Below are 15,049 nucleotides of genomic sequence, written 5' to 3'. Positions count from 1 at the left end.
TACATCTCGTTCTTCCATTGACAATTGCCCTTTCTGGTAATGGGTGTAACTCAAAGTCCCCCAGCTCCACCTGCTCACACTCTCACCTGTTTGTGCATGTCTGCCCACTTCCGACACACTCCCAGGTCCACACACCCCCGCCAGGGTACGAAACTATGCAAGTCTCCAACTGTCATCCATGTCTCACCGCCCTGCTGCCATGTTATGTGCTGGGGGTGGGGAGGAATCGGCCCCCTCCTCCCCTGGGTGGCCTCCTAGGTATTTAGGAATAGTGAGGAGGGATCTGCAGACTGTGCTATATCTATGAGGGGGAGGATAGGAGTGAGCACCTGTCCAAAATGAATGTCTCTATCCCCAAATTCTCAATGGCTAGGTGGCTTAGCAGAAGTGATAAGGAAGGAAATCTTAACCCCCATCGTCAGCACCAAAGCCCAAATCATCCGCTGGGGACAGGCAGGAAGAAATGTCTTTTTCCTCCTGTCGAATATCATCCTATCCTCGGCTAAAGTCATCCCTGTGCTGTGTATTTGAGACTGAGGACTGTTCCGGTCCCCAGCCCATGACTCAGACCGCCGGCTTTCTCCCGGTGAGTTCCTTCTGCCCCATCAGTCAGCTCTGTACCCGCTGACCCAGTCAGGGATGGTGGAAGAGGGCGGGGAGAGCCTACTCTTTGGCGAGTGGGCTTTAGGACCCAACGGGAACCCGTGCCTCTTGCAGCAGCCTAACCCAGAAGCTGGGGGGAATCCTGAATCGAGCTGAGAGGGCTTCCCCGGTTCTCCTGGGAACCCCATCGCCCCCCTGCCAGCAAGCACCTGAGCAGGTAGGACCGCGCACACCCCTTCCCAATTCCCCCTCGGCCACCTTCCGTCGGGCTTCCCCGCTGCTGATCTGGTCGTTTCCCTCTCGCCAGTTCAGGCTTTCCCCATCCCTCCTCCCCCACCGCTCCCTGTGGTCCTGGGAGGTGGGGGCCTGGGAACAGTGGGGTGTCTGAGAGCTCGGAGCCCCCGCGCCCCACAGCGCCCTTCCTGCACTCCCCCCAGGCACTGCCGGATCTTAGGCTAAGAATGGAAAGTGGGGGGAAGGTCTGCCCAGGCCCCACGCCCTTGCACCCTCCTTTGCAGTATTGCTTAATGCCCCTTCCCCCACCTCACCTCGGCGGGTGGAATCGGCAGTGCCGGCCGACAGCGGAGCGAGCGGGAGAGGGACCCGAGCCTCCCTGGGGGATTTCTCTCGGGCTTCCTCCCGGCCTCCCAGCCCCAAGAGCTTGGGACTTCGGCAGCCCCCCAGCTCCCTACTCACCTTGTAGGGGACCTAATACCCCTTTCCAGGCTCCTCTCACACTTGGGTGGCTAAAGGCTTTGCTGGAGGGCAGTGGAGGTTGTGAGTGGTTTTTGGCGACCTGTTCCTCTAGGGAAAGTTCTTTCAGCTTAGAGCCCCCATCCCTGCCAAGACCTCAGCACCTATTGCAAAGTCCCCCACCGCCCCCGTGTGTGTGTGTGTGTGTGTGTGTGTGTGTGTGTGTGTGGTGTGGACCATGTGGTTTTAAGATCTATAAGCTTTGGATAAAGGTGGCTGTGTGCATTGAAGGCGAGAGGTCCCAGAGTGTGCCCAGGCCAGAACAGGCTCAGCCCAGATGGCTGGGGAAGGGGGTGTGGACCAGATCCGGGAGGCCACCCAGCCATGCCAGCTCCCTGGGTTCCTTGGCTTTCAGAGCCTCAGGCTCCTGGTGGTGTCCCCGAAGCTTCTGCCCTCCTGCAGGCTCTCTGGGAAAAGGCTGAAGGTACCTACTGTTTACAGTGGCTGATTTTTCCCTCCAGTTGGGGGCTGACAAAGCCTGCTCTCTGAAGATCTAGGGCATCTCATTCTGGTTTAGTGGGTTTGCAGGAGGGGTGTAGGACTTGTCTGAGTAACTGTGTGAATGTGTGTATCACCTCTGAGCGTAGCTGACTGGGGAAGAGAGTGATAGGAAAGACTGGTCACGCTTTTGGGGAACCCCTCTAGCTCTCTGTTTGGTGGAGTGGGCGGCATGTCCCCATCTGGTAACTCTGTCGGGGTATGGGGTGTGCTTTGCATCTCTCCATGACTCCCCGGGTCCCCTAAGGGTTGGTTTTGGAGGAAAGGGTGGATAATGGAGCGACTTCAGACCTAATTCTGCTCTTGACCCAGGAAGCAGAGATTCTGAGCGTGAGTGGGTATGTGCATTTATACTAAAGGCTCAGTCTTTCTTTTTCTTTCTTTCTTTCTTTCTTTCTTTCTTTCTTTCTTTCTTTCTTTCTCTTTCTTTCTTTCTTTCTTTTCTTTTCTTTCTTTCTTCGTTGTTGTTGTTGTTGTTTTGGTGAGACAGGAAAATAATTTATTTCAGTGAGGCCCACACCAGGAAGACAGCTGACTTAGTTTCTTCATTTGTAAAAATGGCTATCAGTTGCAAGCCCCACTGGCCTGATAGCGACACCTCCATAAAGACCCCATAAGACAATGTATCAGACAGACCAGTGCAAATGGTAGTTATGGCTGGGGGGGAAGAGTGGGGCTTCTAGGACGGGATTCTCTTCCTAAATCTAGGTCAGTCTCTCTGCCTTGGCTTTCCTTCCCCCATCCTTGCCCATCTGTGGGATGGCAGAACCAGGCAGGCCATTGCCCCCAGGGCTGTGGAATTACCCTAATGCAGGTGGTAGCTGTCGCCAGAGAGCCTGTGGTCAGAGAGGACAGATCTCTCCACCAGGATTTTCTTCCTCTGGGGCTCCACACCTTCTCCCCCTGAGCCCTGTCTCCACCTTCCTTCTGCCATTCCTGCTCAGCGTCCTTGTCCCCGTCTCCCCTGCCCAGTGGCCTCCTTGTCCGGCTCACTGGACAGGGGCCCTAATCGGATTGGACAGCTGAGATCTGTGTGACGGCTGAGAGCAGGCGGGAGGGAAGCCAGTGTGAGGACCGGTATGAGGGCTGCCCCTGGCACTGTCCAGGCCTCCCAGGCACCACCTTGGGCCCGCGGACTCCAGGCTTGGCTTGGCCCTGGGGAAGGGGTGCCAGAGGACGCAAGGAATGAAGATTAGGGGAGGGGGAAACCCCAGGACCTCTTTGATCTTTGGTGGCCTTAATGTCGTTATCTCTGACCGTGACCTGGAGGAGAGGACAGTGGGTGAGAACCAGGCTTGCCCTGCCCCCTCCCCCCCGTCCCCATGGCCCCACTTTCTTCTCTCTTCTTGTTGGGAAATGTGTTCACTTTCCCCATCCAGCCCCTTTGGCCAGTTTCCCCTTACGGGTCACATCTGGGAGCTGCTGGGGGCACCGTGTGTCTGCCTCACTGTGGGCTGTTTCCTCCCCTCCAAGGTATTTCTCTCACTCACTCTCTGGGCTGGGCGCCAGGACTCCTGGGTTTCCCGCCTGCCTCCTGGTGCAGGGCTGCGCTGCAGGCCTCCAGAGAGTTGCTAAGCTGGTTTCCTTCCTCCTGTGTGGGGAGGGCCTTCTCCCTGGGCTGGGAGGCGTCAAGAATCCCAGGTGGGATAGGGGTGGGGCTGCCACGGCCCCTGGCACCAGAGCACCCCGGCTCCTCCCTTCTCGCCTCTAACTCAGCTTGGGGGCAGCACATGTCCTGCCTGGTAGGCATGGCCTGTTCTCGCCTCCAGGCTTCCATCTCTACATATGGACAGCCAAGATCTTCTGCTCTTCTTTTTAGCTTTTTTTCCCCATGGTATCTGGGGGTGGCCATTGAAACCCCTATGTCTGTACCCACACATTTTGGGGAACAGGGGATTAGCATCATTGAGGCTAGGGCACTATTTTGTCTTCTCTCCAGCTGGGCCAGGATGAAGGAAACCAGCACAAACTTCCCCATGCCAATTCCCTCTGCCCTTAAAAGACCAGTCAGTGGAGCCAGGCCCTGCCCTCTCGGTGCCCACAATGTGGTTGGCACTGATTTGTCAGAAATTGGGAAGGTTTCCCTCTAGACTGCTTGCCTCCTCTCTCCTCCTCTCGGAGGGCAGGGACAGCTCTAGGATTGTAGGCACTTATGGGCAGGCCTCCCCCTAGGGAAGGGGTGTGGGATGCCCCTGAAATGGCCAAGTTGGCAGGAGCCCCAGGCTGGAGTGCTGGACTTGGTTTGGAGCTGGGAGTTTATGGGGGAGAGCAGGACATGGGCCTCCCTGCCCCCCTCATTTCCTGCTCTTTGGGCAGCTGTGGGCGAGAAAGGCTGCAGGGACTATTTTTAGTTGGTCTGTCCCCTGGCAGGAGGGACGTGCAGAAAAGCACGGGGCAGCAGAGGGACTGGCCAAGGTGAGGGTGAGCAGGCAGGCGGAGGAGTGAGGAAGAGCCAGAGGGGCAGCAGACCGGGCAGAGAGGCGCGTCGGGCTGGGGCAGGGCCTTGCAGAGATGGTCCTGGCCCAGGTAGATGGGCCAGGCCGGGCGGAGGAATCCTGGGGGCCCCTCAGGGCTCTCTGTCCTACTAGACTTAGAACCGGAAGGGGCTTTAGAGACTGCCTAGACAATCCCTCCCCGTTACAGAGGGGCAAACAGGCCTAGACAGGGGGATGTCTCTTGCCCTAGGACACTCAACCAGTCCTCGGGCTGCACTGGGGCCCCAACCCAGACCCCTTGCGCTGATTTTCTCCTGTCAGGGTCCCTCACGGCACCTGGTTGTGCCTCCCTCCCCTACTGGTCTATTTCCCTCTCTGCCTGTTTATGCAGGGTCTCTGGTAAACCCCAGCTTGGTTTGTTTATAAATCTCCACCGTGTGGAGAGAGCCTGTGTCCGGGCTGGAAGGAGGTCAAGTGTTGGGGTTTGTCTCAGTGGCCTGTGGCCACTGGTGTGAATCAAGGTGCTGGGCATCTTCCAACAGGCTCACAGGCTGATGAGCCTGGGCTTGGAGACACCTTAGGGAAGGGGCATCTGGTCTTCTTCCATCTTAGAGACCCAGAGAGGGCCTGGATTTGTCCACAGTCCTGGGAAGAGTTGAGGACAGACCAAGGACTAGGATGTAGTTTCGCAGGCTCTCCAGAGCCCCCATCCTGCCCCGCCTAGGTCCTTCTGGTTGTTTGCCAGTGTCCCCAACGAAGGAGGGGAGCGGGCCGAAGAGTGGGTAGATTACCAGGCTTCCAGTCCGAAGTCAGAAGTGAAGCCTCCTCTGAGGCCTGGGGGCCGGGGCGGCTGGTTGAACTTCAGGAGAAAGTTCAGTGGAGAATTATGGTCCCTCAGAATTCAGTGTCCTGCCTCGGCCTCATCCCCAGGGCCGCCATGTTGCACACTGACGATGCTGGGAGTGGCGCCCCCTGGAGTTGTTCAGGGCCCTGCCAGTGGAGCTGGAGGTGGTGCTTCTGTCCCCCACCTTCTTTCTTCCAATCAGCTGCAGATGCAGCTGGAAGGAGGTGTTCCAGGTAGGCTTGGGCCCACCATGCCCCCCCCCACCTCCTGCCACTCGGTGTCTCCCAGTCCTCTGTTGCGCACCCCCTCCCCACCAAGCCCAGCGCAGTGGGCCACAAATTGCGGCACAGGAGCCCCTCCCCCTCCTCCACTCAGTCTCTCTGTCTCTGGGGGGCTGATTTATCATGCCCCCCCTCCATCAGGCCTGCTGCAGTGTGTGAGAAATCAATAGCGCAAATGGATTGAGGTTGTTCAGCCTGTCGACTCCCCTTGGGCCCCCCCAACTCTCCCGGGACTTGGCGAGTTACTCCGTCCCTTTCCAGCTCCACGTACACGGAGATCTACACACCTAGCGGTTGTGGGTTGTGGCTGGGGCACCGAGCGCAGGAATGACTCTTTCTGTCCATCTCTGTCTCTGTCCCTCTCATTCTCCCTTTCTCTCCTAGACTGGGCTGGCCTTAGCATGACAAATACTCTTGAACATTTATTTTCTAGCTTGGGTGGAGTGGGGGTGGAGGGGCTTAAAGGGCAGTAGGCTGCCAGCCAGAGGTGGGGGGAAGCAGGTGGGTGAGGGAGACTGTGCCCAGGGAGGACTAGCTGGGGAGGGATTGGGTGACAGCCCACCCCATCAGCCTCTGGTAACCCAATCCCCGCCCCCCGCCCCCCATTCCCCTCCTGTTCAACAGCTTCAGCAGCTGCTGGCTGAAGCAGGGCTGGCAGAAGTGTGAGTGCATGTGTGTGCACTGGGGGTGGAGAAGGGCTGTGGGGGCAGGAGGTGCTGCCAGGACATGTTAAAGGAGCCGCACAGCCCGGGTACAACTTGGGTGGCAGGAGGAGGTGGGGCTGGTGGGAGAGTGGGTGGTGAGTGATGGGCAGGGGGCAGGCCGCAGGGGGGCAGGGCAGCCTAGGGGTCTCACAAAACTTGTCTGCACTGGAACAGGGCCTGGTGAGCTGGGGGTGGGCCGTGATGGGGGGGAGGGCAGGGGCGGGCACAGCCACGGCTTGCCCTGGGACGCCTGTTCTTCGCCAGGGGGCGCCTGTAGCCATGGAGGACGCAGCCTGCCCCTGTCCCCAATCCCTGGGCTGTGCCTGCTGGGCATCACAGTCTTGGTGACTAAGTCACTTCTGTCCTGGGGCTGGCAAGGTGCCAGGCTCAGCTCTTCTCGGTAGGTGAGTCACTGCCCTGGCATCTCCCCCGGATGCAGCTGAGTCACCGGCCGTGCCTGCTGGGCAGGTGGGCACCATGCTTGGGGTGGGGTTGGAGGGGGGCCATGCGTGTAGCCCCCGGTGTCTTCTCTGATCTGTCTCTGGCATGTCCTGGCACCACCCACAACCCTGCAGCGCTCGCACAAGGATGGTGTTTGTCCCATGTGGTCTATGGAGGGGGTGAAGGAGGACGCAGGAGGCAGCAGGGTACTGTGTGATGTTTGATTCAGAGCGGAGTGGGGGCGGTTGAGGAGGGGACTGTGGGTCAGAATCTTAGCTCTGCCGCTGGCAAGCTGGTGACCTTGGGCAAGGCAATTTCCTTTCTGCACCTCAGTCTTCTCATCGCACAATGGCAGCAGGATCCCTGCCCCAGATGACCCTTCAGGACTGTGTTAATCAGATGGAGTGGGGCAGGAGTGTACTTGCAAGAGGAGCTCCCCTTGGGATGAGGGGGGTGGAGGGCAGCCAGGGAGGGGAAGAAGAGTCAGGGGCTGGGCAGGTTCCAGCAGACATCTCCCACCCCGCCCGCATCCAGGTGGTCCTGCTTTCCATCCTCTCCTCACTCTACCAGGGGTGCTATTCTTTAGGAGTTCCTCAGAGGCTGTGAGAGGGAGGCCTTGTTTTGCTGGAAGTGTGGGCCTTCCTGGGGGGCGTCTCAGGGCTATTTTGTATCTCCTTTGGCTGCTGGGCCCGCTCTAGGGTTTCCTCTAGTTTGGAGAGGGATCCCTGTCTTGGGAAAAACAGTGGTTCGGGCTCCTTCCCCAGCCCATTGCCCTCTGTGTGCGGGAGGAGTAGGGCAGGCCCCAAGAAGGAGTGTCTTTCTTTCTTTTTTTTTTAAGATTTTTTATTTATTTATTTGACAGAGAGAGACACAGCGAGAGGGGGAACACAAGCAGGGGGAGTGGGAGAGGGAGAAGCAGGCTTCCCGCTGAGCAGGGAGCCCGATGCGGGGCTCCATCCCAGGACCCTGGGATCATGACCTGAGCCGAAGGCAGACGCTTAACAACTGAGCCACCCAGGCGCCCCAAGGAGTGTCTTTCTTAAAGAGTGAGGAGCCCCTGGGCCTGTGGCTTTTCTCGGTCTGTTCGCCTCCTGCTGCCTCCCGCACTTTTCTCCCCTTCTGTGTGAGGGTCCCTGCAGGTTGGGGGTGGGGACCCTGCTGTGGGTCCAGCACAGCTGGAGTTCAGCTGCTGCAGATTGAAGACTCCTGGCCTCCCACCTGGGGACCTCTCCTGTTTCCTGGAGTCAAGCCTGGGTAGGGCTAGACACTGGACAGGCAGGACTGAGTGCCCTGAGCGGGGGAGGGGGGGAGGTGCCCCAAAGGCCTGTGGGCTGTGCGCTTATTCTTATGGGTGTCTGAGTGTCTGGACCCCTGTGGGGAATGGGTGTGTGGGTGCATGAATTTCTTCCTTCATCTGCACATGGGCCTATTGCTATGTCTGTTCAGGAGTGTGCCCCACACTCTGCCCCGTGACCTTGTGTGTGCACAAACGCATCTTATATGAGCTTGTTCGGTTCTACTCAAGAATGTGGATACACGTGTGCCCTGCGTGTGCATGTGGGGGTGCACACATGTGTGCTCTGAGGGTGCACATGGGTGTGCACATATGGGTGTCCTGCGTGTGCGTTTACACCTCTGAATCTCGGTGTGCACGGGTGTACATGACTATGTGCTGGTGGGTGTATGTGAAGGCCGCCCTTCGCGGGAGGCAGCGTACCTGTGTTTATGCATACTTGCGTTTTTGGGTTCATGGTCCTTCCCCTCTAGCCTTAGCTGGAAGGGATACTGGTAGAATCTGGGGCAGGAAGAGCCTGCGCGGGCTAGGGGTGGCTGGCGCTGAGCCCCCTCCCAGGCTGGTCTCTCACCCCCGGTGACGCCCCCTGCTGCTGGTTAGGCTCAGGCTGGAAGGCTTGGTGGGGGCGGGGGGGCGCTGGGGGGGAAGGGGTTAAGCGTCGGCGTCCACATCTGGGAGCCATTGGCGCATTCCTGCCCGCTGAGCGCATGTTTGCGGATGGATCTGGACGGGACAGGACGGGAGGGGCTGGGCGGGCGGTTCGCACCGGTGGACGGAAATCCAGACGAGAGCGAGAGACAGCCGGGCCTGGAGGGCGGGCAGGGGCTTGGGGAAGCGCTGCCCGGGCACCCTTCCCCGGTGCCGAACCTCAGAGCAGAGCATCCCGCCGACCCGGCGTGTCCTACCTTACCAAGGCTGGGGGGCTAAAGCTGGAGGGAGGCAATCAGATACCTCAGTTCTCCCCCCAGCCGTGCTGCCAGTGCGATGGCGAGCAGAACCCCGCGTCCGCTCCCGACCTCCGACCTCCGGTTCCTAGTCTGTACAGCGGGGGCCCCGTCGGGCCGGTGGCTTTGAGAGCTCTGCTAGCCCGGTCAGCCTGAGAATCTCCTCACTGGGGTGGAGGCCTGGGAGTGTGACACTTCCCCTTCCAGTGGGAAGTCCTATGGGGGCACTTGTGGCCACTTCTCTGACCAGGGAAGGGGGGTTGTCCCTTAGTGATTCTGCTTTCATCCCCCAGTAGGCTGCTAGAGGTGGGGACGTGATTCCTCCAAACGGAGCGGCAGGCTGGGAGGCTGCCTGTGGCTGTGTTGGGGACTGGGGTCTCTGCAGATGGAGAGTGATTCAGATCCTGTCCCCCCTAAAACCAGAACGTGAGCTTTCCTGGCTCCTCCAGCCTGGGCCAGAAGAGAGAAGCTGGAGTCTGAGAGTCCTCTGATGTGGAGGGGTGCTCCTGAGCGCCCCCTGCTAGCCTCTTGGAAGCTCCAAGGGCCACTGCCCTTTCGGGGGGAAGGGTACTTGGCGGGGAGATGCTGGGGATTGGGTTGGGACCGAGTTCCTGCGACAGCTGGAGAGGTGTTTGGGGGAAGAGGAGAGCAGTTATTACTCGAGGGAGGTCTACCTGCTCTTGCACTTCCTTTTTTGCAGATGTGAAAATTAAGATTCAGAGAAAGGAAGCGACTTATTCAAGGTCGCACAGCTCTCAGTTCCAATCGATCCCTGGAGGATTATAACTATGGGAGCCAGGGGCTTGATAGCCAGGGCCAGAGTCGCTGTATTCAGTTCCATATTATGCCCTCTTCCCGGTTTAGGTGTGGGGCGTGTGTGTGCTGTGTGTTGTGTGTGTGTGATCCGTGCCCCTGCGAGTGTGGGTGTGTGTGGTTGGGGGCAAGGGATTGCGACACCACACACTGCTGTCCTTTCTCTACGGAGCCCTCTTTCGGTTCTTTCTGCAGAACTTCTCCTCGCTCTGAGTCTCTCCTTTTGGGGCAGAGGGAGGGAATTCTCCCAGATTCCCACGGTCCAGCCTTCTGCTAGGCACGTCTCCTTTAAGACTCGCCCTTCCCTGGGTCTGGTAAGGAGGGCGGGCGTGATCCTGTGGGCCCGCCCCTGGCTGGTGATAGGTCAGTGGGCGGGCGGAGGCGGGCCGGGGGGGGGGAGAGGGCCTCCCCTCCTGCTCCGTACCCTCCGCCCCCGCCCCCCCCCCAGTCTGGGGCTCCGGGTAAAGTTTCAGCCTCCGCACGTGACTCGCCATGGCCGCTGCCTTCGCCCCGCGCCCCTGAGCCGCGGCCCCCCAGACGGCTCCTCTCCCGGGACCCCGTACCCCTGACGCTTAGCAGCACCGAGGCGCCGGGTCAGGGCAGACGCCGAGCCCGCGGGCTCCCTGGACGGATTGCTTCCTCCCGCTGTGAGGTAACCTCTGCCCCGGGGATTTTGGAGAGCCCCCTGCTCCCGCGGGCTTCGGGGCCCCGTGGCCGGCCCCTGATAGGAGCTGCGGACGGGGGACCCGGTGCCGGGCGGGTTCCGACGGGAACCCGGGGTTTCCGGGGCTTCCTACCCCGCCGCCGCCGAGCCCAGGGTGGGGGAGCCCGGTCTGTGCGTCTGTCTGCGCCCGAGTGTTCGCGCGCAGCCGTGGGGCATCTGGGGCCGTCTGCCGCGCGTGTCCCCGGCGCCCGAGCTGTGGCAGAACCGCCGCTGGGAACTCCCACTCCCTCTCGTTTTTCTCTTCAAAAACAAACAAAACAAAAAGACTTTCAAACCTGTTTGGGAAGAGATCGGATGCCCAACGGACGAGCCCCCTCCTTTCCCTCCTGTTATCTGAGCTGCCCTGTGGTTTGGGGGGAATCACCCCGGAGGCCCACCCCCACCGGAGCAGCCGGCTGGGGGGCGGGGCCCGCTCAGCTGGTGTCCCCCGTGGAGTGAGGGGAGCCGACTGAATTGGGTGCGGGAGTCAATGCAGTCAGGGGAGGCAGGTCTCTGGGTCTGGTGCTACCATGGGGTTGTGCGAGCTTTTTGGGATGTGGGGAGGACGGAATGGACTGGTTGTCTTTGCTCTGCTGAGGGTGTCTGGGACCTGGTGCCACCCACAAGGAGGGGAAGCTGCTAGCCAGATGTGTATGTGGAAGGGGGGGGCGCTGGAAAAATCAGCTTGGCTGTGCCCCCCCCCTTCTCTGGGCACTGCCCTATTGTCAGGCTGCTCAGTGGGAAGGGGGGCAGGCCACCAGTGTGCTAGGCTGGGGATGGGGACCAACTCCTATGGAAATCAGACAGGAAAAGCCCGGCAGTCTTGGGAGAGATTTCTCTGCCTCTCTCCATCCTCTCTTGGATAGGATGCCCATGTGCTGGCATGATGGGGTACTCTCCACACTCACCTGGTGCCATCTCCCTCCTCTTTTACCAGATTGCATTCTGTCTGCGGGCTGTGTGCACTTGTAGGTATTTATATGTTCTTAGAGGGACTTGTTCCTGAGAACACTCCCCCACTCCCCCACCCTCTGCTGCTAACTCCCCCTCACTTTTGCTCCTGACCACCATCCCTCCTCCACTTCCTTGGGTGGGAGATTCAGGGATGTCTCTTGTCCCCTTCCCTGGCTGCAGTGGTCATAGGGCAGGGTCATTCTAGGGAAGTAATTCAGTAAGGATGCCAGGTCTTGCTATAAAAGTGCGCTCAAGCCCCAAACTCTCCTCCAGGGCCTTGTGCTTGATGGGGAGGCTGGGTCGGGGAAGCCCCAGATTGGAGTGGAGGTGGCTTGGCACCTTGGGGCTTCCCCCGTGGGGGGTGGAGATGAGTCTGGGGGAAGAACAAGAAAAACAGTATTTGGAGCTGAAGGAAATTGGGGAGGGGGTTCAGGGAGTTTGCGGCTATGAAAGATTTTAGTGCACTGGGAGGGGCTAGGACATCAGTTTGCTTGCGAGTCTGGGCCATGTTGGTCCTGAGATGGAGCGGTTGCTAGGGTCAGACTGCAGTAGGCCCTTGGGAGCTGAGGATCTTAGCTTTGGACTTTGAGGGTGTGAGTGAACATCCATGAAATGGTCAAGGCAGGAATTTCCCCACCAGACTGGTGAGGGCAGTGCAGATGAAGTAGCAGTTCAGAGAAGACCCTGGGCTTGGAATGGCTTAATCAAGGCCATTTCCGCCTATAACCCCTAAATCTCCATCCTTTGACCCTAAATGCCCCTGCTACCATTCTCGGACACGTCTCTGGTCCACCTCCTACTCCCAACCATGTGGCAGCCTGGCAGGAAGCTAGCTGTGGGCAGCCCCATCCTGATCACCCTGTGCCTCCCCCGCTGGGCACAGTCACCCACATGTGCCATGACGTGGTTCCTGCCACCCCCGTCTGGTGTGGGGGGGAGAGGACACCATCTGAGTGGCCCTTCAAGTCTGTTTTCGGGGCATTGACCCAGACCCTAATTAATTAGCTCCCCTTCCCTAAATCCTTTGGTCTTAGAAGCTGGCTCTGCTCTCTGGAACCTTTCCCCCCAACCCACTTCTTGCTCAGACTCTAGGTTTTTTAGTGGGGTAATTCTCAGAACTGTGCGACATGAGGGTGGGGCCTGCTCCAAAGTATGGAACCTCAGTGCCCAGTTCCCTGTCCTTTGGGCAGCACGGGCTGGGGCAGGGCAGGGCTGGACCTGGGCTGGGCTGAGGGGTAGGTGTGTTCGGGCGTTTCTGGAGGTCTGTTTAGGAGCGGTGTCTGAGATCTAGGGTGGTGGGCATCTGGGGAAAGTAATCCTATCCCTGTGACGAATGAATGTGGTAATCTCCACTTGCCCAGTGCCCCACGCCCCTTTCTGGTGGCAGTGGTTCTGGGACTCTGGGAAGCTGGCAGGGTCCCTGGCAAGACGACCAGGGTTGTCTTGACTTACTGGGTTTTGGGAAAGGAGTGTGGCAGCTGATACCCCAGCTCCCAGGGCTTTGGCTGCGTATCCCCTCTGCTGCTGCTGTCTTTCTTCCCTCTGTTCCCCTCTTCACGCTCGCTGCTGTCTAGAGCCCACACGGTTTGTAGGGGGATGGAGGGTGGGGGCGAGGGCCTGGATCTCTGTGTGTGTCCAGGGAGTGTTCTGGGGATTGGCAGGATTGCCTGAGAATGTCTGGGTGTCCCTGCAGGGTGGGCGGCGTGCGGGGACCAGGCCCAGAGTGTGAGAATGTGTCAGCGTCGGTGTGTCTGTCCCCCGTCTGGCTCGGGTGTGGGTGTCTCTTGCTCGTCTGGATCATGCCTCCGCTCCAGTCCCCACCCCCCCCACCCCCAGCTGGGACCGCCTGCTTGCTCTCCCTCTCTCTCCGCAACTGGAGCCTCCCTTGCCTGTTCCTGGAATTTGGAGAGGAGGAGGAGGAAAAGCAGGCAGACAGACCTCCCACACTCTAGCCCGCCCGCCTGGCATCATGGGGAAATGAACTAGGTGCTGGAGAACGCAGGTTTCCCTGCCTTCTCCAGACCCACTGAGCCAGGTCATACAGAAGGGCCTTGAGCTGTCCCCACCTCCACCTGCCGGGCAGTGATGCCTCCTTCTTCTACCCAGCATCCTGCCTGCCTGGCCCCTGCCGGGACCTCCAGGCACCACTCTCAGCCCTGGGGAGCCGGTGGGGGATTAGACTGCTGCCAGCCTGGCCAGCACCTGTTGCCAGCCCCCAGCCCTGTAACTGGAGCCGGCCATGGAGGGGGCTACAAATGACAGGTGGAATTTCTGCAACCAGGCAACCCCCCCCCCAACCCTCTGGATATGCTTTTCCCTTCCGGCCGGAACAAGGAAAGCCTGCTCCCCCAAGTGTCAACCTGATCTCATGGATGATGTCCCAATCCTGCCTGTGAGGGCAGGGCCTGAGAGATGGGCAAAGGAATGAGTTTATTGCTGTTTGCCCAGTGACCCCCCACCCCCTTCACTGGCTGCAGAGCTGGGCTGGCCTTGTTTAACTTAACTGAGCTCTGCTGCTCTGGGAGGGCTGGGGGGCATGGGGGTTGTGGATGGGGGTGGTTCTCTGTTAATGTTTTAATTGCATAAAAACTGGGAGCTCAGCTCCCGACCAGTGGGGAGTCTGGGTCTGGCTGGCCGCCCGGTTTGGGCTAAATATAGTCTGGGACATCTGCAGAGAAGGGGAGGGGGGTGGAGGGAGGTTCCATTTCCCCCACCTTCCGCCAAGGTGCCCTCGTCTGGGCGGGCACCTTGGAGCAGGGAGGGGGGATTCCTTAGCACAAAAGGCAGGGGAGAGGCGGCGGGGGCTGGGTACAGTTGGGATCTCGCCTGTCTGGCCGCCAGTAGCTGCCTGAGATGAACCCGGAGGCTCAGGACAGGGCTGGAGTGGGGCGCACGGGCTGGATCCAATGGCTCTGCTCCCCTCCCCCCAGAGCTGCTTGAGGTCAGGCAGTCTCCGCGTGTCACTGCGCCCGGCCCGTGTGTCACTGTGACCCACTCGCTGTGTGCCTCTGTGTACACACCTACCTAGGAGTGGCTCCCTCCCGGCCCCTCCCCCGGAGCCTCTGTCTCCTGGGTCCTACCGCAGATCCCCAGCCCTCCTTCCTTCTGTCCCTCGGCCCACGGTGAAACCTCCACCCCAGGAATCGAGACTTGAGAAGGGGAAGCTGCGGTGGGGAGTTCTCTGATCTCTAGTCACGGCAGGAAGTGGAGGGGAGGGGGAGCCAGGGGGAGAACCGTGAGTGGCAGGCTGGGAGGGAGGGCACGTCAGCCCTGCGACCCACCTCGCACACTGCACACTGCGGTAGGGGGTGGCCACCCTCCCGGCTGGCCCCCTCCCCTCCAGCTCCGAGTGGGGGAAGCTTAGGGCACAGCTGATTCTCCAGGGGCTGCTAACGATCATTATCAACCCCCCCCACTGAAAAAAAAAATGTCTTCCTGTCACGTGCCTGTCACTTCCTGTCCCACTGTGGTTCCCGGGATGTTTGTTGTTGGTTGCCATGGAGATGGCTGCCGTGGGCACTACCCTGGTTCTTGTGGGGAGGGAGCTGCTCCTCCCCCCAGACCCACAGTTGTGGGGGGGGGACTTGAGGGGCCTGCCTTGGGGGCTATTTCAGGCTGAGTGTGTGTGGTCTCTGATGCCCCAGATCCCCCAGGGCCCCCCAGACTTCTGTCTGTGGGAGGGAGTCATAGCCACCTACTTAGACCGAATGTTGGGGAGAGTGTGACCGCGTCTGGCTGTGCCTGACTGTGGCTGACTGTGAGGCTGGCCGATTGTGCAGACG

At 59.8% G+C, this 15,049-nt stretch overlaps 1 protein-coding gene across 2 annotated transcripts in view; it reads left to right on the top strand.

Annotated features, from left to right (window-relative positions):
• Positions 1 to 670: 670 nt before the first annotated feature.
• The window catches only part of RARA (retinoic acid receptor alpha), a 45,284-nt gene continuing 30,905 nt past the window's right edge, over positions 671 to 15,049 (top strand). Inside the window, exon 1 of one of the 2 annotated variants that reach the window (XM_032429069.1) lies at positions 671 to 820. The gene's annotated coding sequence lies outside the window, so the exon portion shown is untranslated. Of the gene's footprint in view, positions 821 to 10,082; positions 10,263 to 15,049 lie in introns of those variants that run through there. The other variant, XM_032429068.1, reaches the window with a different exon arrangement.

The sequence above is a fragment of the Phoca vitulina genome, unplaced genomic scaffold (genome assembly GCF_004348235.1).
Source record: "Phoca vitulina isolate PV1807 unplaced genomic scaffold, GSC_HSeal_1.0 scaffold40, whole genome shotgun sequence".
Classification (NCBI taxonomy): domain Eukaryota; kingdom Metazoa; phylum Chordata; class Mammalia; order Carnivora; family Phocidae; genus Phoca; species Phoca vitulina.
Note: the sequence above shows the minus strand (reverse complement) of the source record. Positions and strands in the feature narration are given on the sequence as shown.